We start from the raw sequence: 24330 nt of genomic DNA on the forward strand, positions 1-24330 counted from the left end.
ATGTTCCCTCCAGTGATGGTTTGTCTAGCAGCACTGGCAGCATTATTCGCTTGCCTCTTTGCAGAGGAGAATTATTGATTTTTTTATTTTTATTTTTTATTTTTTTACTTCCTACCTGCCTGCTGGGTAAGTTAGAATGGATGAGACTGCATCTCTGTGGAGAAGCATGCTATTTGGATATGCAGTCTGTATTCATCACAGTGGGCAGAAGAAAGTAGCCAGGGTTCCTGTGACACAAAAAGGCCAGGAGGGGTCAGGAGACTGGACCATCATGCTTTTTCTCAGACTTCAGAGACTACGCCCTCCTCTCCAGAACAGCCATGTATGACTTTGTGACTATGAGGTACATTTCTTTTTAAACCAGTGCAAACTGGACACACAGCAGCAGCAAATCACTGACAATCACCGTGTCCCTATACGGTAGAAGCCCTGCAAGCTTATTTTCTAGCCGGATCACGTTCACCTGTACACAAACACTTCCAGGTCCCCCAAGAACCCTGACCCTCCAAAAGATTTCCCTGATTCATTTCAGAGAATCTCAGTCGTGCAATTCACATGGAGGCTGTTGCTCACAGAAGAACACAGTGTGTGCTCTTTCTCTCTCTCTCTCTCTCTCTCTCTCTCTCTCTCTCTCTCTTTTTGCAACACTCCCCTCCTCCCACTCCAAGGCACCATCCCAAACCTAGTACTGGCCTGCTGTGCTCAGCATCTCCCACTAGGGGGAGCCCCTGGAGGGCAGCTGGGGCTGAACAATTTGGGAAGCGCTGAAGTTTTCTGCTCCTGTCCTGTACTGGTTTGCACTAACCCAACTGTGAGATTTCTTTGTTGCAATGTTGGGGTCTGAGATAACACTGCTGAAGGCTGCAGGCGAGAAACATAGCTGAGACAATCCTTGCTTGTATGTTGTTATTTACTAGCGCTGTGAACCAAGGAAGTGAAGTAACAAAGAGCCTGAAGACTGCACAGCTCCAGCTTGTAGGCCATGGAGCAGGGCTAGAGCCCTCAGACCGACAGAAAGAAGACATCTGAGGCGAGACCACGAGATGCCTGTGGCTGCTGAGTACAGGTGAGAGACAGAGGGAGGATAACCAGGAGGCTCACGGGTAAAGAGGCACAGAGCCCCTGACCAGGAGAAATGGATGGAAAATGAGGGTGGTCAGCAGAGGTGAAGGGGGAAGGCAGTGGAGAGGGGCATTGATTGGGAGCATCAAGGAAAGGAGGAGGGCCAGGGGTGGGTTGATCAATGGAGGACAAAAGAAAGAAAGAGAGAAAGGTTGCAGTCCGAGAGAGGGAGGGCTTGAAAATACAATCAGTCTGAAGTTGGTTCCAACTAGCTGCCTAAGAAACTTGACAAGGAAAGAGTGGGTGGGAGACTGACATCGAGCGTCCGGTTGCCTAAGGAAGTTCAGCGTGAGCAGATGCGCCTCACAGTCGGTCTAATCATCCTAGCTCTGTGTCATAGGGCCACACCTACTCCCACTTTGACCTAAACTAGAAGGAATTCTGTTCTGCCGACTTTTCTAGGTTCTTTCCATTCTGAACCACTTTCCCTTTCTTCCTTTGGATCTTCCACAGCCACTCTAGGAAGCGGACCGGCAGTCAAAAAGTCTGTGTTCTAGTCTAGAACTTGCCATTTATTGGCGGGATTAGCTTAAGCAAGGAAACCCCGGAGTTTCGCTTTCCTTTGTCTAAAAAGGGGAGATAATAATATATCACTGACGAGCGTCACAGGATTGTTCCGAGGGCTGAATGAGTAAGAGGATGCGAAGAAATGCTCTTAATAGATTATAATTGCTAGCTAAATAAAAGTTGGCATTAATAATAATTAATCAGTTAATAGAGCCTTGTAGCTCTCAGCAGGGAGTTTGCCAAATCCTGGAGAGGACGGTATGCATGCAAAGCCACACTCAAATCTTATTCTACTATTTGTGGACAGTTTATACACACAGCTCCTCAGACTTTGAGAAGTAATCTCTTTGATGAATGGGACACTTCATATTCGCTCCTTTTTTGACAGCATCAAATGTTCTTTTTCCAGCCTCGGCTCTGTTTCTCATGCAGATGAGTGATTGATGGTGTCTACATGGTGCCTGGGGGACTGAGCTGTCTGTGTCCTGGACACAGGAGTCAATGTCATGTCTTGGGCATATGGTTGAACTATTTGGAAGAAGCAAATGACAGGCTGTGATAATAATAATCCCGTCACTATCTCCCTTTTTGAGAATGTTTTTTTCTAGGTCACTTGTAATTTTTTTTTTTTTTTTTTGCACTGCAATGTGTCAGACATAAAGTTGGGTCTGTGCCCTGGGTCAGGCTGGTGGAGGTCGCCTCTGAGAACCTTAGCTGGCTTTGACACCTGTAGCCGTATTCTTTCTCCTTTCTCTCAGCTTTGAGCAGCAGTGTGGCATATGGGGAAGGCAGTGTAGACCATTTGTGAGTCTCTGATACCTCTCCTTCATCCGCCACCTGGAGTTCTCACAACTCTTCCTCCTTGCATCTTAAATGTGCATTTGAAGAGCACTGTTGACCTGCAGACATCAGTGGTTTGTGACTTGGCAAGCGCTGTGCTATCATCATGATTCCACTGCGTTTCTTCTGGTGATGCCCCCATATCTTGAAATTATTTCAGATCTTTGTTCCAGCTGCTAACGAAAAGAAGCTTTCTCTTGCTTTTTTTTTTCACCTCTGCCAGTCAAAGGATGGAACAAACAAATATAAAGATGATAAGTTTCAGCCACACACTTACTCACCTGCAGGAAGTTAATATCCTATTTGAATGTACAATATGTAGAAGGCTGTTTTTGTTTTCTAAAATCACCAAGCACACACACATGCAAATACATATGACCCACATGTGCACACATAGATTTGTGTGTGCATTCACACACATTTCTTCCCCTTTCAAACATATATCCATTCTGCACTTAATGAAAACTGTGCATAAATATTCACATAGTACATTCAAAGTGCATATTTAATGGAGAGTAAGTACATGAATTTCTTCATCAGCATTTCTGATGTTTTAGAGTCCAGAAGTGACCACAATTCACATGGCTTAAAAAAAATCATAGATCAATTTCTGTTCTGTCTATAGTAATGAATATCGATATGTTGCCTCTTCTAGACAGCCTGTCAACAGTTTCAGGTATTTTTAATGAGTTTTAAAAAAATACATTTGCAAAGTCAATTATTTTGAATCTCATCTGAGGCAATTAAAAAAACATCCTGACATTTAAGGTGATATTTTTTCCCAAGTAAAATAATTATAAATAATACTAATTATGAACAAATCATTTAGTTACTTGCAGTCTAGTTCAACCTTTAGGTTAATAAACCAATCCATTAAAATTCATCTTGCTCAAAGGACCAATTTGTTTTAAAAAAATGTAGTGACCTTTTACCACAAGTGTGATTGATATTTTCTTTAACAATATCAGAGCTGTCTTTCCTAGAGAAGAGTGGTCCAGAGAAAGGTTGTCCTATGCCTCTCCTGATGGTGGTGAGGACACTGGACAGGGTGGAAACCTTCTAATTTCAGATGGTACCCTAAGGAGACATCAGCAAGGCTCACACAGTTTACCAGCATCATGCCTTATTCCAGAAAACAAATTTAAATATTTCTCTCTACCTCTGCTGTTTTGTCCTTACCGGAGAGTAGTATGTATGGTCCATGGGTCAAGTCTGGTCAACTACAGTTTTTACAAAGTTTTACTGGAGTAAAATTCCATCTGTGTAAATGTTGTCCATAACTACATTTTCTTATATATATATTAAAAAAACAAAAACAGCTCTGGGAAGTTATGACAGACTCAGTGGATTCTGCAAAGCTGAAACTACCCATTACTGGACCTTTAAAGATACTTGCAAACACCAAGGTAGAGAAATGAGAAAAACGATATAAACAAAAACAGGGATCTTTGAATTTGTGACTACAACTCCTGTGTGGGAAACATGTTAAAATTTATTAAGTCTGCATGTTCTATTGTAGCCGGTGTTATGAGGCTTTCTTAGCTGAGGAAGAAATGGCAAATTGGCCTGTGGTGGTACAGTCATGAAGTGGTGTGGGTAGGGGCTGGCAGCCACTAGACAAACAAGAAAGGAGTGCCACCAAGTCTTGCCCTAGATGCTGTCAACTGCCAAAAGACGCTGGAGGGAGAAAATTCTTGACGCTCTGTTCCGGTCTTATCTGCCCTTGGCTAGGGTGAACCCAGGCTTATCTTCTCTGTCCCCATTCTCAGCACCAGGGCTGTGCGAGTAAGCAGAATGGAAAGAAAGCATGGTGCTGTGTAATCGAACAAAGCAAGGCTTTATTGCATCAATGCTCTCCTCTCCATCTGCCCAGAGATGGGCACAATGGGACAGATATCCTGCAACAGGAAAGTGTTTGTGCGCAGAATCTACTGTCTTTTAAAAAGTTTGCTTTTGGAAACAGAAGATCTACTTTTAATTACATTTCTTTTTTCTTAATTCAAGTTAATATCAAAATTATATCTCTCCCCCCTGAGCTTATGACATCTGTTAGCAAAGTAGGCCACAAGGAGGTGGATGTCAGGAGGAAGGAAGCCTGGTATGATAAAACAAGACAATGGCTGTTTTCAGAGACCAGAGTTTTCCTTAATCTTACATTTTCATGAAAGGAGGTAAAGGATAAAAGGAGAAAGCTGAGAGTAAGAAACGTCTACATTGAGCCTTCTCTGGTGATTCTGAGGGAGTAAATTTGATTTTCCATTTAACCTGATTTTATATTGACCATGCATTTTACCTCACACTGCTAGTTGAAAGATTATTGCAGTGACCAAGACTCTAGCTTCTCCAAGCCATGACTTATTAGAGAGTCATGTGTGCCTGTGTCTATAATAAACTTTAGAAACCTCAGATGAGAACACAGCCTTCAGCATCCTCCAAGGAGAAGTTAGTCTTTCTTGTCAGGCAAACTTGGCCAACAGTGTAGAGGAAGTACTATTTGGTGAGATATGAGAGAATATAGGTTTTAACCATTTAGAAATTGGAGGAGAAAGCAGTGTAAGAGTGATAGAGGGAACAAAATTACAGAGTGAAGGGGAAGCTTTATATATATTCACAAAAGTCATTCATGGGCAGTGGTTTGATCGTATTGAAGGAAGAGGAAATGAGTGTAGTAGACTAAGGCCAGATTCTAGAGGACTCTGGAAAAATAGGTTGAAAAGTTAGGTCTTAGGGCCGGGGGTGGTGGTGGTGGCTCAGTGCTTAGGAACACTTTCTGCTATTGCAGAAGGCCTGAGTTCAATTCCCAACACCCACATAGTGGCCCATAACCATCTATAACTCCAATTCCAGAGGACCCAATACCCTCTTATTGTCTCTTTGCAAACCAGGAATATACATGAAATACATACATGTAGGCAGACATTGCTACACCTAAACCTTTTAAGAATTAAAAAGAAGTTAGGTGTTACACTAGGGAGCGGGCTCTGATGACAGAATTCTTGAGTGCAAACATGAGGAACTGAGCTCAATCCTGAGTGCCCCTGTTAAAAAAAAAATCCAAGTGTAGCAGTACATGCCTGTACTCGCAGCATGGGAAAGGCAGAGGCAGGAGGATCCCTGAGGCTCGTTGGCCAGCCAGTCTCACTGACTCGGTGAACTCGAGTGTCAATGAAAGACGCTGTCCAAAAAAACTGGAGAAAAACTGAGAAAAGACATCCAATGTTGGCCTCTGGCCTCCACACACATGGACGCATGCTTGCACATGCATGCATGCACACACACAAAATTAAATCTTTTTCTGTAGGTGTGGTGCCCATTCACTGTGTGCAAGAGAATGACTTGACCTATGGTTTGGAAAAGAGCATCACAACATTCAGTCAGATCCTGGGGGCAAAGCGCCAGGTAGAGACAAGCTGAGAAAGAGAGCCCTTCACCTCGTGCTCTCCAGGCATGGCTGATCTGTCACATCCCCTGCTATTGTAGGTATGACACTAGCTGAGGGCTTTCTGAGGGCATTTATTTAATGGCATGCCAGCGGCATTTACTCATAAAACCAAAAAGCCATTGGGCCAGAAATAGGGGTTTTGGTTACTTCCCCAGACAGGATGCAGTTTGGGTGATTATACACATGATTCATCGAGGTCGGGAAAGAAATCCTGCACAAACACACGCCCCTCCCCTCCAAGTGCAGTGACTCATGGCTTCTTCAGTTTGGTCTATGGGAGGCTCGGGAGTTCAGGCAGAACCTGAGATATGATGTTCAGTCATAAATCCGTAACACTCGTAATTACAAGAGAAACATTTCTCGCCATTCTCTCAATTGTCAGGAACAGGCATTTATTGAATGCTTACTATTTTAACACAAAGGATGTGATGTTATGAAACATAGTTCCTGCCGTAAAATACTCCCCAGTTAATTTGGTAAAATGGATATAATGACAGCAGCAAAGAGAGTGTCCCACAAGTATTTTGGAGAACTCTAAGCTATACTAATGGGTCAGAGGAAAGACTTTCAACTGCTGTAGAAAGGGTATGAAATTGAGTCTTAACAAACACCGTTATTTATTTGACAGGTCAGCAAGTCTCTATCAAACGTTCTATGGCCTGTGTGTGGTTCTAGGCATGAGGCTTCATACTTTGGTAGAACTTCCATTCTAACCAGAGGACTCAATAAATATAGCAAACGGTCTCTGGGAGTTTCCATTCTCAGAAAGGGGTGTTTGCTGGGAACTTGTTTCTGTGTTATTGTATGTTTGAGACAGAACCTTATAAAGTACATCATGCTAGCCTGGAATTCATAATTCTCCTGCTTACCTCCTGAGTGCTGTGAGCACAGGCCTGTCCTGTCAGTCTGGCTAGCACAGAAATCATCCTTATCAGAAGGTGCATAGCTATGACCACGACTCTGCAGTCTTCATCAGGCAAGCGGAGTCAGTGATCAGGACTTGGTGTACTCATTGATAATTTTTCTATGACTGCTCTGTACTCACTTCATGGCTTGAAGATTTAAAAAAAAAAGGAAAACTATGACACGGACATACTTTGCTTAAATAGTATTCAGGTCAAATTCTGTAACAGGCAACTCTGGCTTGGAGGTCGAGTTTGATTCTCATTTTATCAGGCTATCTAAAATAACCAGGTCACGAGGTGGTTATTGGCAGGGTCCTCACTGGGATGGGATTTGACCTACATAGGGAGAGAACCAGGACAAGATTAGCTCTTCAGCTCTTCACAGACTTGGAGAAATCCAGTTTGAATAACCGCAGAATCCCAAAGCTGGGAGACACCACTGGATGTGACCTAAGGTGACCCTGGGACCTGCCTCTGGGCAGGTATATGCCTGTCTGGAAAGTTAACAAAAATTCCAGAACTTGTTATTTTAACAAATGCATTAAAACGTATCTATTCTGAATACGATAAATCCCTCTGGGGCAGTGATGCTGTCTAGCCTCGGGCAGACAGCTTTGTACCTCTTCTCGATAATAGGACTCAGGACCTATAGCAGATTCCTTTTAGATACTTAGTGAGAGAAAAAAAAATAATTGTCTTTGGTATATATTTTACATTTTCAAAAAAAAAAAATAGCCAAAGTGCCACATCCAATTGGCTCAGCTAATGAGGCCATTTTATTTATTAAAAATAAATTTAAATGTAGCTATAAAATTGTGAGTGGATGTTTTCATTTGTATCATGACTGGTTTAAAAAAGACTTACCGGAAATTATAAAAATAATAAGCTCACATCCTCCCAGATGGCTAACTTGAGGTACACGAATGCTGGGAAATTGTGCTATTTCTCACTCCACTTGGTAAGTTGCTTAAGGCCAAGAAGAATGCTTCATTTGTCTCCACATAGCCTACTCCAGCAGCAGGTGCATGCTGGGACTAACTTGTTGAGTAAATCAAAAAACAATGAAGTCATTACTCTGTGGTCATGTCATGAATTTCTTCTTCTATTTCCATATTTTTTCCCACCAAATATAACCCCCCATGATTACCTTGAGACTAACTAGCTGGCAGAAAGCAAGGAAAGCAGTCTTAGGGGTGGAATAATTGTTTGGGGGAAGAGTTCGGATCTCGATAAATTGTTGAGAGTAGGATGGGGGACAATGGGATACACACGCACACCTGTGTGGCCGTATATCAATGAAGAGATTGAGCCAAATGTCTTGGTTAGGGTTTCTATTGCTGTGATAAGCACCACGGACCACAAACAACTTGGGGAGGAAATGATCTATTTCATCTTAAAGTTTGAAGTCTGTCACTGAAGGAGCTGCCTGTCAAGGCATGGAACTCAAGCAGAACCTACAGGTAGTAACTGAAGTGGAGACCTTGGAGAAACAGCAGGTACTGGCTTGCTCCTCATGGCGTGCTTAGCATGCTTTGTCATAGCACTCAGGACCACCCAGCCCAGGGATGGCACAATCCACAGTGACCTGTCCCCCCCCCCCCCCGCGCCCCATATCAGTCCTCAATCGAAAAGGCATGCCCCCACAGGCCACTCCCATGAGGGGATTTTCTCAGTGAGGCTCCTTCTTCCCAAATGACTCCAGCATGTTTCAAGTTGACACAGAACTAAACAGCACAATGGGGAAGGATCGATTTGAGGGACACAGTCTCAAGCAGCCCCTTTGGCCCTTTTCTGTGTTTATGTAATATGAGATGTTATTTTTAAGGTCTTGCTGTTGTTGGCTAGGGTCTTGTGTTTGTAAGTATAGATCAGATTACAAACCCAAACTCCAGAAAGATATGGAGTACACCAGGTTCCAAAATTTACCTGAACCAAAGACTGTGACCTTTCCTTCCACCTCATCCTCTCTATCCTTCCCCAATCCCCGACCCCTGATCCTGAAGCCTCAATCCCCACCCCCATCTTCGCTTCCCTCCCCCACTGCCAAATCTGCCCTCAGATCTACTTCCTCCCTTCGGGAGGCTGGATAATTTTTCAAAACCTCTGGGAAGTCTGATGTCCCAGCAAAAGCAGAGAATGTGACGGGCCATGCTATTGGAACCAGCAGACTGGGTGGAGGTAGGTTCTTCCAGGGAAAGTCAGTGTTCTGTAGGATGCACAATACCGCTCTGCTGGAGCCTGCCTTCCCCCTTTCCTGCCCACAAACTCCTCTCAGCTCTGTGAACGTATCAGCTGGCTTTCTGCTCTTCTTTCAAGACTTTGTTCAGTTCTGCTCTCTGAGGCTTCACTGTGGGGATAACACAGTCTCTTCTTATCTCTGCTGCCAAAGTACCCTGAACCCACTGATGTGTGAGAAGTTTAGTGCGTTGTGGTCTCTTTACCTGTTGTTCTCCCCCTTAGGGCTTGGTATTCCTTAAAGCTGCTGGCTACCTCGATTGGTTTTATGTCCCTTTGCTGGACTTTGTTTGCATTTCTCAATTGCTGACTTCTGGAGCTGTGAGAGAAATAGCCTAAGATTCCTGTTCTCAAGCAGGAAATGTATGGCAAAAGACACTTAGCCTGTATGCAGTAGAATGAACACTGGGTGCTATAGGAAATATTTGCAGATTTCGCTTTCCCCAATTATTAACGAATCATGTTAATTCACTCATGAATAATGGTAGAACTTTTATTTCAGAATACTGGAGAACAGTTTGAAATCTTGATTCCTAGATAGTAGGAAAATACTGTTTTTAATTCTCATTTTTAAATAGTTCTCTGAGATGTTTTTCTAATGTTTTTTGATCATATTCACTCCCTTCCCCTGTCTATGAGGGCCATCCTTGCCCCTACCCACTCAACTTTGTGTCTTTTTTTAATTTTTTTAAAAACCCGTTAAGTATAATTTGTGCGGCTCATTGCATGTGGTCAACTCACCAGGAGCCAATCATTGACTATCAATTGCCAATATCTCCTTAACAAGGGGTGGAATTTCATGCCCATTTCCCCTCCTCACGCTGGGATTTTACGTGTGTTGAGTTTGTGTAGGCCCTGCTCGCGTTGTCTCAACTGCTGTTAATTAATATTTGCAACTCTTCTGCTGTGACCAGTGTTCTCATGGTAAACCACCACTACTGTCTCTTACACTCTTTCCATGCTCTCTTCCACAAAGATTCCCAAGCCTTGGGAGGAGCATGGACAATAGAGATGTCTTACTTAGAGCTGAGCTTTCTAGAGTCTCTTATCCTCTGTATGTTGGCCAGTTGTGGGTCTCTGTGTCTATCTCCACCTTCTGCAAAAAGAAGCTTCTCGATTGATGGTTGAAAGATGTATTAATTGAAGAGAATGACTGTAAGTCATTAGGAGTCAGTTCAATGTTATGTGCACTTAGCAGAGTAATAAAGCAGTTTTTACTAGATACAACAGGATAACAAATAAAAAAGCTAACAGATAAAAAACTGAGTTGTCAGAGTGAATGGAATTTTATGTAAGAAGTGGGAAATAGTAAGAGCTGGAGAGGACAGGAACTCCACAAGGAGAGCAACAGAACAAGAAAATTTAAACACAGGGAACTTCCCAGAGACTCATACTCCAACCAAGGACTATTCATGGAGATAACCTAGAACCCTGACAATGCAGCCACTTCTGATGAGAACTGATAGACTAAGATCAGAAAGAAGGAGAGCAGGACCTCCCCTATCAGTGGACTTGGGGAGGGGCATGCATGCAGAAAGTGGGGGAGGATAGGACCGGGAGGGGAGGAGGGAGGGGCTTATGGGGAATACAAAATGAATAAAGTGTAATTAATAAAAGTTAAATAAAAAATTAAAAAAAAAACAAAAAACAACTGAGTTGTCTCTTTTGAAGTTGTTGGCCAGTGAGGTCCCATAGACCTCCTCAAATGTTATAGGTTATTGAAAATACTGTTCTCATAGAAGTCTTAGCAAATGAATACTCTGAGCCCATGCTTTAGGTGAAACAAAAATAGAGCATGGTTTAGATGAAAATTGTCAAAATTTGAGTTCATTTATCCATTAAAGCTCTGCTACTAAAATTAACCTTATTTTTTTTTCCTTCTCTATTCCTATAAATTGCATGGAAAACCCCTAGAAAATGTTGAAATTGAGATACCCCCCTCCCTTTTGCCCTTTTGCATTTCCTTATAAAGAGAGAGTGTGGGTTTGATTTATAACTTTTCCAGTCTGCCTTTGATGGGATTCTTTGGAAACCTACTAGATGAGAGAGAGAGAGAGAGAGAGAGAGAGAGAGAGAGAGAGAGAGAGAGAGTCATCACTAGGAGCATTTAGTGTAATCTCAAAAAAATTCTTTGCTCTCCTTCAGTTCTTCACTGCTCTGATCATGACACATATCTGTACTGGAGCCTTCCCACTAAGTGCTAGGGTTATACTTTCTTTCCATGGATCTTCAGAGTACTTTTCATCTTCCTACAAAATAGCTAGGGAGGTGTCAGGAAACAGAGTCAACTTTAGTCACCATCATTTCATTTGACCTCATTCGTAAGGAGCTTCCTTTAGCTTCCTTTTTCTCTAATCCCTCCTTTTTCTAGAATCTCTTCAGAACGTATTCAGATCATAATACACTGTAGTTCCTGTTGTGTCTCGAGGCTGTGAACTCATGAGGTGTGCAGAGTATGCATTTGTTTCTCTAAGTTGACTTGGGAATGATTAGTATGAAATGAGTGTAAGGAAAGTTCCTAACTATAGGAACAGAATATGAACACTGGGACCCTGCCTCAATTGAACTCAGATTTCAGATCAAACATGTCAGTAATCTTCATGTTTTTGATCATATCGCTTAACTTTTCCTAAGTGTTTTCTTTCTTGTATGCATCATGGAGATGGTAGTGATTTGACCTTTTCAAGGACTAAATAAGGAAACAGAAGGCTTGTATTCTGGTATCCAACAGCTGGAGGTTTGAGGCCCAGTGTGTGCCTTACCTAACACATCATCTTGAGAAAATTCATTCAGAACTCTGAGCCTCTTTCCCCTGAAATGTGGTTAGGGTCCATAAAGGGTCTTATTTACCTCATGAACTTATATAGATTCATTGAAATAATACATGGAAAACTTAAAGTGGAACCTGAATTCCGGTAAGCTCTCAATTAATGCAGGAACTATTACTTTAGAAGGGCAACCAGAATGTTGGATGGCAGTGGGCCTGGATTAAATGTTACTCTTGCTTCTGCTGGTTTTCAGCTTTAAAACTTTAATGAAACAGATCCATGTTGCAGGTACAGGTCCGTTGGCTAAAGGGATTTTTATGTAGAGCACCCATTCAATGGTTGGCATTTTGTTCTCTTACATGACACCAAGGCGTTTTGGAGGAAAGCATTCTTGGGAAGATGACAAATTCTCTGGATCTAAAAAAGCTTATGTGTTCTAAACATGGGTTGGAGACATTTTTTAAATGGAACACAGCAGCCATTTTGTGTCATGTTAATTTCCTCAGGATATGAATCAGAGAAAAAGAAGTGAAATCTTGTCCTAGGAAGAAAGGGAAGGATTGGCAGAAGATTTTCCTCTGGTAAGGCAATTTACACACTTGTCCTTTTTTTGTAGTGAGTCATGGTCTATGATACATTTACCAGCAATGTTTAGGAGTTTCCAAATCTGGAGTCTGACACTCCAGCCAGATAAAGGAGAGAGAAGAAAGACTCTTACAATGCACCTATTGCTACTCAGAGCTCTAGAAGAGAGCTCAGTGGAACTGAGTACCCTACTGCCCTACTTTTAGTCATAGTTTTAAAGTCATTAAGAGGAACAATTAGCTAATCATGTTCAAAATTACCAATAGCCAGCTTTAGCATTCCAGGAAAAAAAAAAAAAAAACCCAAAACCTCTCCATCAATCTTCATTTTTTTTTAAAGCCATGACTTAATGCTGACATCCATTTATCTTTTCATTACTATTGTATTGGCTAACCTGAGTTTGTCTTACAGCAGTACTGCAAAATTTTTAAAAATTGTCAAGGCCTGTTTTTTTTCTAATATAAAAAAAATATCAACTAATTAAAAGGTCCTCTTATACCCAACTTGTCCATATTATAGAGCATTGGGAGCTGTTATCCTTAAGGTTTCTCATAGTTATTCTAATAACAGAATAGAAAACACTAACATTTTGTCATCTTCACTAAGGTGTGTTTATGACTTAGTGTCATTCATTATATATTACAAGAGCTTAAAGTGTTAGTTGAATGGTCAAATATGGCTTCTTATCTCTATAGCTTTTAATAATCTGGTGAGCCTTCATTCCTTAGAAGCCCTCTCTGAGCTGGTCATATATTTATCTACTCCCCATCCCCACCAAAATCTTAGCCTTTTTTTTAATTTTAATTTTTATTTTTATTTTTTGGTCTGAGTGGAGGCCTGCCTTTTTTCTTGGTTCTCAGCAGTCACATGACTTTATTGACTTAACCTGAACATTTACTAAGGTGACCTATGAGTGTTTTAAAACCCAGGCCTCTAAATTAAACCTCATACTCAAATAATGAAGAAGACAGAAGCTACCGCTTCTTGCATGTCTTTCTGTTGTAAATCTATTGAAACGTTTATGTGTGTGTGTATACAAAATACTATTTGCCCAAAGTTCACTTTCATTCTTTGCTAACTTTGAATTCAAATTTCAATTGCCTTTTTACAAACTTAGCATTTTCATGTGCACACATATTTGAATATAAAATATGAATGTGACATGAAATAGAACATTTGTTTGTTTGTTTGTTTAATACAGCATAACACTGGAGATTGAACCCAGGGCCTCACACACACTAAGGCCGCACTCTACACGCTACAATCAACAAGGTCAATATACTATTAAACTCTTTATCACCAAGGTGTCCTTGATCAAATTACTAGTTGCCAGAGTGAGGACATTGGGCAACTTGTGATGAAATCTTTGCTTGTCTGATAGCTCTTTGTTGATAGTTCTTTATTCTTTTCATTGCTTCTTTGGAGTTCAAGGTCAGCCAAAGATAAATATTACAGATCAAGGAGACAGGATCTCAATCATTGAGCTCCTTCAAGGAAAGGGCTGTATTAGACTATTATAAATCTCCAGGTCTAAATCCAGGAGCTGGCCACAAGAAGATACTTAATTCATATTTATTTTGTAGAATTGATATCTACAAAAACAATCAAAGGACTCTAAGACAGAGTTGGGATGTTGTCCATAACAATGGAGTCTTGAGTAGATTGACTGATCTTCATCATATAGAAGATGAGGCCCTGGGCTTCCTTTAAAGCACTAACAGGAATCTGAGGTCCCAGAAAGCAAGGCCTTTGAGAATTCACATTGTAGACTGGATAAATCTTCTCCTTAAATAAATAACTCTCCAAATGATGGTGCTCCTGTGAATAATCAAAGCAAAATGCTCTCAGTGACTCACTTGTGGGTCAGCACTTTTAATTACTAAGTTTTTTGTTTTTTTTTTTTTTTGACAAATTCTTACAACCTTCAGTTTCCAGGGTTCCTCCCCTCACTTCACATTCCAGTGTGGTCATATCCACTGGTGCAATAAAATTGTCAACCTGAAGGTATTTTTAAAAAATGGTTTCTTAAATTTCAGATTCATAAATCTCAACAGGAAGAGCCTGGAGCCAAGCAACTCACAAGTGTTGTGAAATCAGTTAAATTAGGCTTCTGGAATATGTGAGCTGTCTACCACTCTCATTAATCTGAGGTGGAACACCCAGGCAGAGTGATTTCACAAAGGTTCGTACATGAGAGAAGTTCATTGAGTCCCTTTTGGGTGCTGGATGACATAGCAAAGTTATTGTACTTCTCTGCAGAAGAAGTCTGCACCTTAATGTAGCCTGACAAAGAAAGCCATCACAAATGTACAGAGGAGCCATTCATTTGTCAGTAGTTCACAAACATGAGCAGACATCAGAGTCACCTGAAAGACTTAGTACAGGCATTTGAGTGCTGTTCTCAAAGTCTCTGATTGCTGACAAAAAGGGTTGGATACTAAGAAATAGCTACTAGAACAAGATCACTAGAGCTGGTGAGATGGCTCAGTGGATGAAAGTCCTTGTTGTATAAGCCTGACAACTTGAATTTGATGTTCTCTGGAACGCATGGTGGAAGGAAAAGAATCAGCGTCTGAAAGTTGTCTTCTCATCTCCACAGGCATGCCCATGACATGTGCCCTAACATCAATGTGCACACGTGCACCCCCACACAGACACACACACAATAATTATAATTATAATAATAAATATAATAATTTCAATAAAATAACTAGCTGCCAGGTGCTGTTAAACCGTGAATAGGGTCATATATCAAGACCGCAGTGCTCCCTGGTTTTCCCTGAGATGCCGATGATAAGGGCTACTTAACCACGAAAGCATAAGGACTTGAGATCCCTGGCACCCGTGTGAAAAATTACTAATCCCTGCACTGGAGAGAGGGAGACAAGTGGATTCCTAGAGCTCAATGGCCAGCAAGCCCAGAAGAACCAGTGATCTAGCTTCACAAGAGACTCTGTCTCAAAAAATAAGGTGGAGAACAACTGGGAAGACGCTCAACACCGAACTCCATCCTCTACACAAATGTGCATACATGTACATTCCCAATTTCACACACATGTTCACATTTTACATCACCCCTCACACAAAGCTAAACATACAGCACACACATATACACACACGATTGTTAATGATAGTGAAAGAAAGTATCCCGTAAACTGTGACTTTCTCTGAGGTGACTTTGTTTTGGTCTAAATCAAGCTCTCAGCTTCTTCCTGACTTCTTAGAACTCATTAATGTAGTCGGTTCTGAACTCATTCTTTTTTTTTTTTGTTTGTATTCTTCAATGTTGTTTTGCGAGATAGGGTCTCATTCTGAAGCTTAAACTGATGTGGAACTCACTCTACAGTGATAATAATATATAATCTCATGGCCAGTCCTCCTGCCTCAGCCTCATAAGTGCTGGGATTACAGGAATAAGCCACCACATCTTGCTCAAACTCATCCTTGAATCAGCTGAAAGATCTGTCACCTGAATCTTTAAAGCAACAGAGAAAGGCATGCCCCTGTGTTATGTCTCTGTTTACCACCAGTGGCTTATCTAGGCTGTCCTTCCTTTTCCAACAAACAGGCATATATTCATGTATCCTACTTATGATCTAAGTGGACAATGAAATACAATTTTCTATCAAGCCCTTTTGGATCAGATTCTTATTTCATAGAGGCGCATGCTATTACATTAGTGTCTTTCTGTGGAAGCCCATGCATTGATTGACATCAGCCCAATACCCAGTGCTTGCGTTAATAGTATGTGTTTATGTGAAATAAGAATCTGACTCAAAAAGACAAGATGTGATTCAGGCATATACCAACCCTTGCTGTTGTTGAACCTGCATTCTAACAGAGGGAGACAGACAATGAACATATTTGAAACTCATAAATAATCTATTCAGTTTCTGGTAGTAGATTGTTCTAGTTTGCTTTTCTGTCCCTGTGATTAAATATTCTGACCAAAACCAATTTGAGTAAGAAAGTACTTACTTTGTTTATACTTTCAGGTAACAGCCTATCATCAAGAGAAATCAGAGCAGGAACTTGAGACAGGAACTGAAACAAAGACCATGGAGGAAAGATGTTTACTGACTTGCTTCCTCTAGTTCATTCTTAACTAGATTTTTCATACAATCCAGGATAGTCTGCTCATGAGTGGCATTGCGCACAATACACAGAGCCTCTTAAGGATTGTTCCTACACTAAGGAGCAATTAAGACAGTCCCTTGTAGACATTGCTCTAAGCCACTCTGACCTGCACAATCCTCAGCAGAGACTTTCTCCTCTTAGGATAGTGTATAAAGTTCCTAGATTGTATAAAGTAAACAATTAACCAGCATATAGATATTGAATTAAAACCAAAAAAAAAAAAAAAAAAAAAGGAAAGATTCAAGATTCAGGGAGTATGCCTGGTTGCAATTTCACACAGGAATACCATTTGAGCAAAGACCTGAGAAAACTAAGACCAAAACTTTATGCCTGGGCAGAGTGTCAGGGACAGAGAAGATACCAGCTACCAAGGCCCAAAGGCAGGGATGCACTTGGTGCATTAGAATACAACATGGAGGCCAGAGTGGCTAAAGTAAAGACTGCAAAGTTAAGCTGGCAGCTTCACAAGTCACTAACGAAAACCTTGGTTTCAATATGAATATAGTCAGAGTCACTCTAATGTGTTAAGGGAGAGCCAGCTTTTTCAGAAGGGTCCACTGAAATGTTATGCTGAAATTAGTTTTAGTGGGATAGGATAGAAGCTAGGTGAGGAGGTAATTAGCTGCATCAAGAGATAAAATAACTCTGGTCTTGGGTTGGCCATTGGTGAGGTGTTGCCTGCTTCTCATTACGTTTTGAAAGTGCAATTGAACAGGGTTTCTTGGTAGGCTGGATGTAGTGGATAAGATAAAAAAGAATGAAGCTGTGGTGTCATCGCCTGAAGATGTGAAATTGCTATTGATTAAGGTGGCTGTTGGAATGTTGAGATTCTGGCTTTGGACACATTGAATTGGACATGACTATTAGGGAGCCAATTGCAACTATGAAGCTGGTTGTACATTGTGCATATGTGAATCTGTGTTGAGTATTTGTGCATTAAACATGTAGATTCAGATATTGCGAGATGGCTCAGTAGATAAAGACACTTGCCACCTGGCCTGACATCCGGAGTGTGGTCCCCAGGATGAGCATGATAGAAGGAATGAACTGATTCATGCAAGTTGTTCTCAGACCAACACACCTATGCACATGCACAAACACACCACACATATAAATAATAAATAAAAGGTAATAAGATAAACAAGAAGTAGAGATACAGGGGTTCTTGCATTGTTACTAGAACTGCGAGGCAGAATAAAATTATTAAGGGAGTGAATGTAGCTAATATAGAGGAGACAGGGACTCTCAGTTCTGTTTCCTTAGCATTAAGAAGTAAAACAAAACAAACAAACAAACAAACAAAAACCAAAAAACAAGGCGGGAAAAAGGAGGAAGGAAAGGAAGGAAAAAAGAGAGAAAAAAATCTGGGAAAGGAAGACAACATTAGTCTCTGAGAAGTGAATACTTAAACTAGCAAGGTTCAGTATCAGAATAGTCAAGAGAGGAAGTGTCTTGGGTCTAGCAAAATAGCTCAATGGGTAGAAGCCCTTGCTGAGAAAGCATGAAGACCTAAGTTTGTAGCCTTAGCAACCATGTAAAAGAAACCCAGCTGGGCATAGCTACTTGTGCTTGCAACACTAGTATTATGAAATAGAGACAAACAGATCTGGGAAACTTACTGGCTAGCTGGTCTAGACAAAATTAGAACCTTCCAGTTCAACGAGAGACCCTGTTCCAAGGGATAAGGTGGAGAATGATAAAGTAGGACATTTAATGTCTTCCTCTCGCCTTTGCATGTACACACTGGCGCTCACATGGCTGTACATAGTCACATGCATGCGTGCACCACATGCTTGTACACATACACTGCCCCCATACCACATATACACACAAAAATAAATATGTAACTAAAAAAGAGTAAGTGTCTCAAGTAGAGGGCAATGAGTAATAGCATCACATACCACTGACATATCCAGTGAGAGGGAGAAGGAAAATTGCTGGTGGGGTTTTACAGTTGGACAGTGTTAGTGATCTCAACAAGAACATTTACCCCCAACTGGGAGGAGTAGTGATGGGTAAACTCTGGCTTAAGCAGCTTCTGAAAGAATGGTATAAGACCTGGAAACATCAAGAAAAGCCAGTTCTTGAGGTTCCTGCAAAAGGAGATGAAGAAGTGAGATGGCAACAGGTAGTCAAAAAACCAACCAACCAAACAAGCAGGTCAAGCTCAAAGGTTTCTCTCGTTTGAGTGTAGTTAAAAGAAATTGCAGTGTGTGTGGCGATACAAGTGTTCTAGTAGACAGAGATGTTTTAGGACAGACGGGAAGAATTCCACAAGCCATTTTTTTCTGGGTTGGCAAACAGTGACAGTATCTAGAATCTACACAGAAGATCTGGCTTCACCTAAGAGATGGCATCTTAGCAGCGACAGGAATGCAACCAATAGGAGTCAAGGTAGGCTTGAAACCCTGTATACAGTTTCTTTTGATTCCTTAAGTTCTCCCACAAAGTAGGGAACATTATTTCTTAAAATCTCAAAAACTTTACAAAAGAAAATACGGCCCAAGTATAAGGTTCTACAAATATTTGTTCAAAAAATAAAATGAAGCCAAGCACAATACAAAAGTATGCCATAAATGTTCCTTTTAAGGAATTTTTCCAAGTGAACCAGTTGACTGGGTTTTTTCAAAAGAAAGTCCGTGTCTTTATATCTAAGGCCTCCTCTTTCCTGGCACACATTTCTGTGGCCAACAGAGAGTCTTCAGTGTTCTGCTAATCTTCCCAACTATTCATAATTAAGGCTCTCTGCACAAAGAGTTTTCAAGTCTGGTATTTGTAAGCATGGTTGTTAGGAGTTTTCACATTGATGTTTAAAGAAAAACATTGAGGACTCATCCCAGTATGGAGCCCACCAAATCATAGTAGAAAGATTATTGTATGTAAAATATTTGTATTATGGTAACTTAAAATAAGCTTTAAGGAACACTTAAATGAAATGTTAAATGACAACATTCTAAGATGCCAGAACTCTTTAGAAACTACCCAGCAAAACTGTCAAAATTAGAGAACTGCTTTTCATTAGCTATTTTTCCTTTTGTTCTCAAGAGATGGGCATGAAAGTTTATGACAGCCAACATTATTTTGTTGAGAACCAAGGTTTAGCCACAGAACTATTTTAGAGCCATGTGGGTGCAAACACCATGATTCACTTTCATGTGCCACTCATGGGAGTAAGCATCTTAAATGCACATTTGATCTGGTTCTTGTGATAGACCTGTACCATAAGTTGTATTAACCCAGTTGTGTGGATGAGGAAATTGAGTTGAGAGACACGATTAAGTACTGCAATGGGAAAGCTCTCTGCAAATTGTTAAGTAAATTAAAAGACTGACCCTTATCTACTAAGCTGCCCATAAAAAGAGCAAAATCCTGACCAAGGTCGCTATGGGATTTGATTCTTAAGCTCCAGGCTTCTTTTTGCTCTACTAAGTTATTGAATTGCTCATCCAGCCCTAACTCAAATACCTGTTACTCTCTTGGTCAGATGTGGAAGTCAGCTTGCTGGAGGCAGTGACAACTTCATTGTTGGTCATGGCATTCAGTCCCTACTTCTGTGTGCGGAGGGCTCTGGTACTGACCATGGTTGAGGACAAAGGAAAATCATGTGGAGAGCATCAAAGTGTTCCAAAAAACCATAGGATGCTTCCTTAAGAAGCAGTTTCAAATATCAAATTAGTATTGTGCTGGCTGATGAAACATAGATCATTTCCTCCCTTTTCCTATAAGAATGCCAATATGAAAAGGGACGGGAAGCCTAAATTAATTGTGGATGTTGCTTCTTAATGTTTAGGACAAGAGGATATCAACTAGATCAGTAGGTATGTTTGTCTTCAAGGGAAAAGCCAGCTGCTGTGGGTTCAGGTAGATTTTTGGAGAACTGGAAGAATGTCACACCTCATTCATTAACGGAAATCAGTTTTTGAACATTGGAGAGTTTCATTTATGGATGAAGAACACACTTGCTGACAGACATTTTACAAATGCTGTTCACACCTGATTTTATTGTGGCACAAACAGAAACGAAGCCCAATGCAGTGCTTTGAAAACTTAATAGGGAAATAGTAAGCCTCCACATTTTACCCCTTTCAGGTCACATTTATAGGACATGAGAAAATAGACCTTGTGTTCACTCGGATGCTAGGCACTTCATGTGGGAGAAGCTATGGCAAGCATCAAAGTGGTTCATTCTTTCTATGGCATGGCTCCGGGGTGGGAGAGAGCATTCTCAGTGGGGAATGTGGAAGACAGCTGCTGGGATTTCTGTTAGGAAGGAGGTATAAAATAAGTAGGTGAAAATAGGAAATAGATTTTGTTTTCGTTAGTCTTTATCAGGGAACTAAACAAGCTCACCCATCCTCGGAGGCCAGGTTATAACAGGAGAAATTGAAGGTGGTTTTAGCACAGAGCTCAATGGCTAAGAGTAGCTGAAGATAGAAACCAGCTACTTAGGGTTTGGATTTTCTTTATCCTAAGAGACTTTAAATTCTGCTTCTCATCTATTATGGACAACCTCCTGCTCTTGCATCCAGAAATAGGTCACTTTAGTGAGGGTGCTCATGGGGCCAGGTGGGACAAAGGTCTCCCCTCCACCTCTCAAGCTTTGTTTATAAAATGCACACATTTTATACGGGTGCTGCAAGTGAGAGGATATGAGTACTTCTTCCCAAAATTTCTTTGCCCAGTGGCCAGCTCACCAGTTCCTTTTAGCTTGTTCTATGGGGTCTGAAATCCCCTGGGAGAAGAAATGAAAGTAAGTGAGGAGGGTTGAGATCTAAACGGGCTTCTTTAGTTTTTAGGCCACCATCTCAGGTCATTGCAAGAGCCTGTGGGTCACTTCCAATGTCCCCCACTCTCAGCAACTTCCACCCCACAGTTCCCCACTCTTATTTAGTGTTTGCTTTCTGTGGTAGCTCTGTCCTGTTTCTGAAGTTAAAGAGAACACTTCATCTCATTGGCATTCTTTCCATGCAGGCATTTAATTGTCACTCCCTGTCAGGCGCTGAGTCACTTCCAAAGCCTCACAGTGCCCCAGAGACACCTCACTCTCTTTACTTTCATTCTTAAAAAGAAAAAGGATAAAAACCAAACAACCAGAAAACCACTACTGCCAATAACAAAGGTCCTCCTGAGGGTGGAGAGGTAGCTTAGTCGGTGAAGCACTTTCTTTGCAAACACTAAGACTAGAATTCAACCCCCAGCACACCTGTACAAATGCCTGTCAGGTGGGCCTGGGCTCGTAATCCCAGCACTGGGGCAGTGCAGGCAGAGGAGCCCTGGGACCCTCTGGACAGCTAGCAGAGCCCAGTTGCTGAGTTCTTTGCCAATGAGAAACCCTATTGCAAAAAGAAAAGGTAGACAGCATTCTCAAGAATGACACCCTAGGTTGCCCTTTGGCCTATATTAACATATGTGTGCCTGCAAACATACAGAAACACACACACACACACACACACACACACACACACATGCACATGCACACGTGTGCGCACACACACACACAAATACTTTTAGAAGTCTTACGTACATTTTAGAAGTCTCCTTTTTTTTAACGAACAGGATTCTTTTTGGAATAATACTGAGAAGTTTTGGTAAACTTGGCTATCTCACGTCTCCATAGGTGAGTACAATTTATATTTCTAACTGTTATGTACACATCACTTAAGTGTATTTTTCCAAATTCAGGCAAAGAAAACTGCCTTGTTTGATCTTCAAGACACTGAGACCTTTTGAGAATTAACCACCAAAAATGTTGAAGAGATTTCCATGTTTTTCTGTGCAGTACATCTTTGGGGACTCTTACATGTGCCTTCTCCTTCGACAAGAGCTGGATTTCCTCCTTGGCAGAACATTCCAGCAGCTGGGTTTCATTTGCTTTTCAAGGACATCTGAAGGCATCGCTATTTTGGAAACTGCTTAGCATATGGTATAATTGTTTTAAAGTACTTTACAGTTTTCATGGTGCTTTCTCATTATTTCGTGCAGTCATTTCTCCTAGATAGCCAAGATGCTTTATTTTCACTTGTTTTCAGGGAGGGAAGTGGAAGTGCTGAAGAAATAACACTTGAGTTTGGCAGGGCAATTTATCGAAGTCCTGAATTAATCAACAGACAAAATCTCTTCGTCAGATCCTTTAATACCTGTGCCCAGAAAGCCTCATGCCTTTTGACCTAAATAGGTAGCTGGACATGTGCTGGGCCTCACTGGCACATGTGGTACGGTTAGTCTTCCGTCTGAACTGTTAGAGTATTCTGTATGCTTAGGTACTGGGGCATAGGGATGCCATTTACCTATTTTTCATTAAAGGTGGTGTGGTGACAGGATCAAATTGTATGAATTTAAATCCCCCTCTCAACGCCGATGAACTTTTGTGACTCCACTGAATGACTTAACCTCTCTTGGCCACATTTTTTTTTTCTCACCTAGGAAACAGGAGCAGTAGTTGCTACCTCATGGAAGTTTTATTGTGAGATTTACTTGACCTAATCCAGCTAAAGCACCAAGCACAGCTTGCTGCTTATAGGAGGCTCTCAGTAAATGTCAGCCGCTCCCATTCTGTATGTGAAAGGTGACCAAATGGTCATTTTTCTACGAGGTTCTTTTAAGTTTGTTTGTAGTCAGGACTTGGGCTGGTTGGTGATCTTCAGAAGTAATTGCTAGATTTTTGAGACCCATAATAACGATAACTTCTCAGTCATTCTGCTCTTTAAAGCACAAAGTAGTGGTGCTTTCAATCCTGAACATATAATATACACAAAGACCTGTTCACTGGTGCCCCTGGGATTTCAATGCATTTTTTTTGTTTTGTTTTTTGTTTTGTAATGATAGCACACAAAAAGGCAAAAAGATAGCATGGATCTTTTAAAGTTCAGAACATGGAGGACAAGAGCTATCAGGTTATGTGAAGATGGAAAACAGACCATATAGATCATTTATATTTATTTAAAGGTTTCCTTTCATACCCAAGACATATTTGGGAAGTAATCACCATTTCTGATAAAATGATTACTCATTTATCTTAGAAAAACACCAAATGAAAACAAAGTAGTCTGAAAAAGATAATTTAACTGACCATCTACTTGGTACCTTAATATTAAAAAACTGAGTGGGGAGGTAGCACAGTTGGTAAAATGCTTACCTTACAGCTCTGGAGACCCGAGTTTGACCCCCAGCACCCATGGAAAAATATGAACATCATGGTGTGCATTTGTAATTGAAATGCTGAGGAGGCCAAGCAGAACCAATCCTTAGGACTCACTGGCCAGACATCCCAAGCTAATTAGCAAATCCTAGTTTCCAGGGAGAGACCCTGCTTCCAAAAAGAGGTTAATGGCTCATGAACACACACACACTTTCTCACATACAAATACATGCAGACAGATAGTTATACAATATAGAAAAATAAGTAACTGTACACCAAAGTGTACATTGCTGGGATTTAACTTAAGGTAGCGTTGGTGAGCGTTAGATGTATAAAATTATTAAATAAGGTGCTCACTCAGAAACCAGAGAAAACACTCAGCTCTTGCAGTTCCATTGTCATATGGAGCAGAACTTTGAAACATGCAATTGTGCATTTGCAGGCGAATTCAAGAGTTTCCTGGTTATTTGTCTAAAGCTTCTCAACCTGTAGGCAGCAAAAACCCCTTTAGGCGTCAAACGACCCTTTTATCGGCGTTCCCTTAAGACCACTGGAAAACACAGATATTCCTATTATGATTCATAACAGCAAGTTATGAAGTAGCAAAAAAAGTAATTTTATGGTTTGGGTTCACCATAACATGAGGAACCG

At 41.0% G+C, this 24330-nt stretch overlaps 1 long non-coding RNA gene across 2 annotated transcripts in view; it reads left to right on the forward strand.

Moving 5' to 3' along the window:
- The first annotated feature begins 761 nt into the window (after nt 1–761).
- Nucleotides 762–24330, forward strand: part of LOC132649059 (uncharacterized) — a 235756-nt gene continuing 212187 nt past the window's right edge. The window contains exons 1-2 of one of the 2 annotated variants that reach the window (XR_009587494.1): nt 762–1066; nt 12326–12400. This is a non-coding gene — a long non-coding RNA (uncharacterized LOC132649059). The remainder of the gene's footprint in view (nt 1067–12325; nt 12401–24330) is intronic. The other variant, XR_009587493.1, reaches the window with a different exon arrangement.

This window comes from Meriones unguiculatus, chromosome 1, assembly GCF_030254825.1.
Source record: "Meriones unguiculatus strain TT.TT164.6M chromosome 1, Bangor_MerUng_6.1, whole genome shotgun sequence".
Classification (NCBI taxonomy): domain Eukaryota; kingdom Metazoa; phylum Chordata; class Mammalia; order Rodentia; family Muridae; genus Meriones; species Meriones unguiculatus.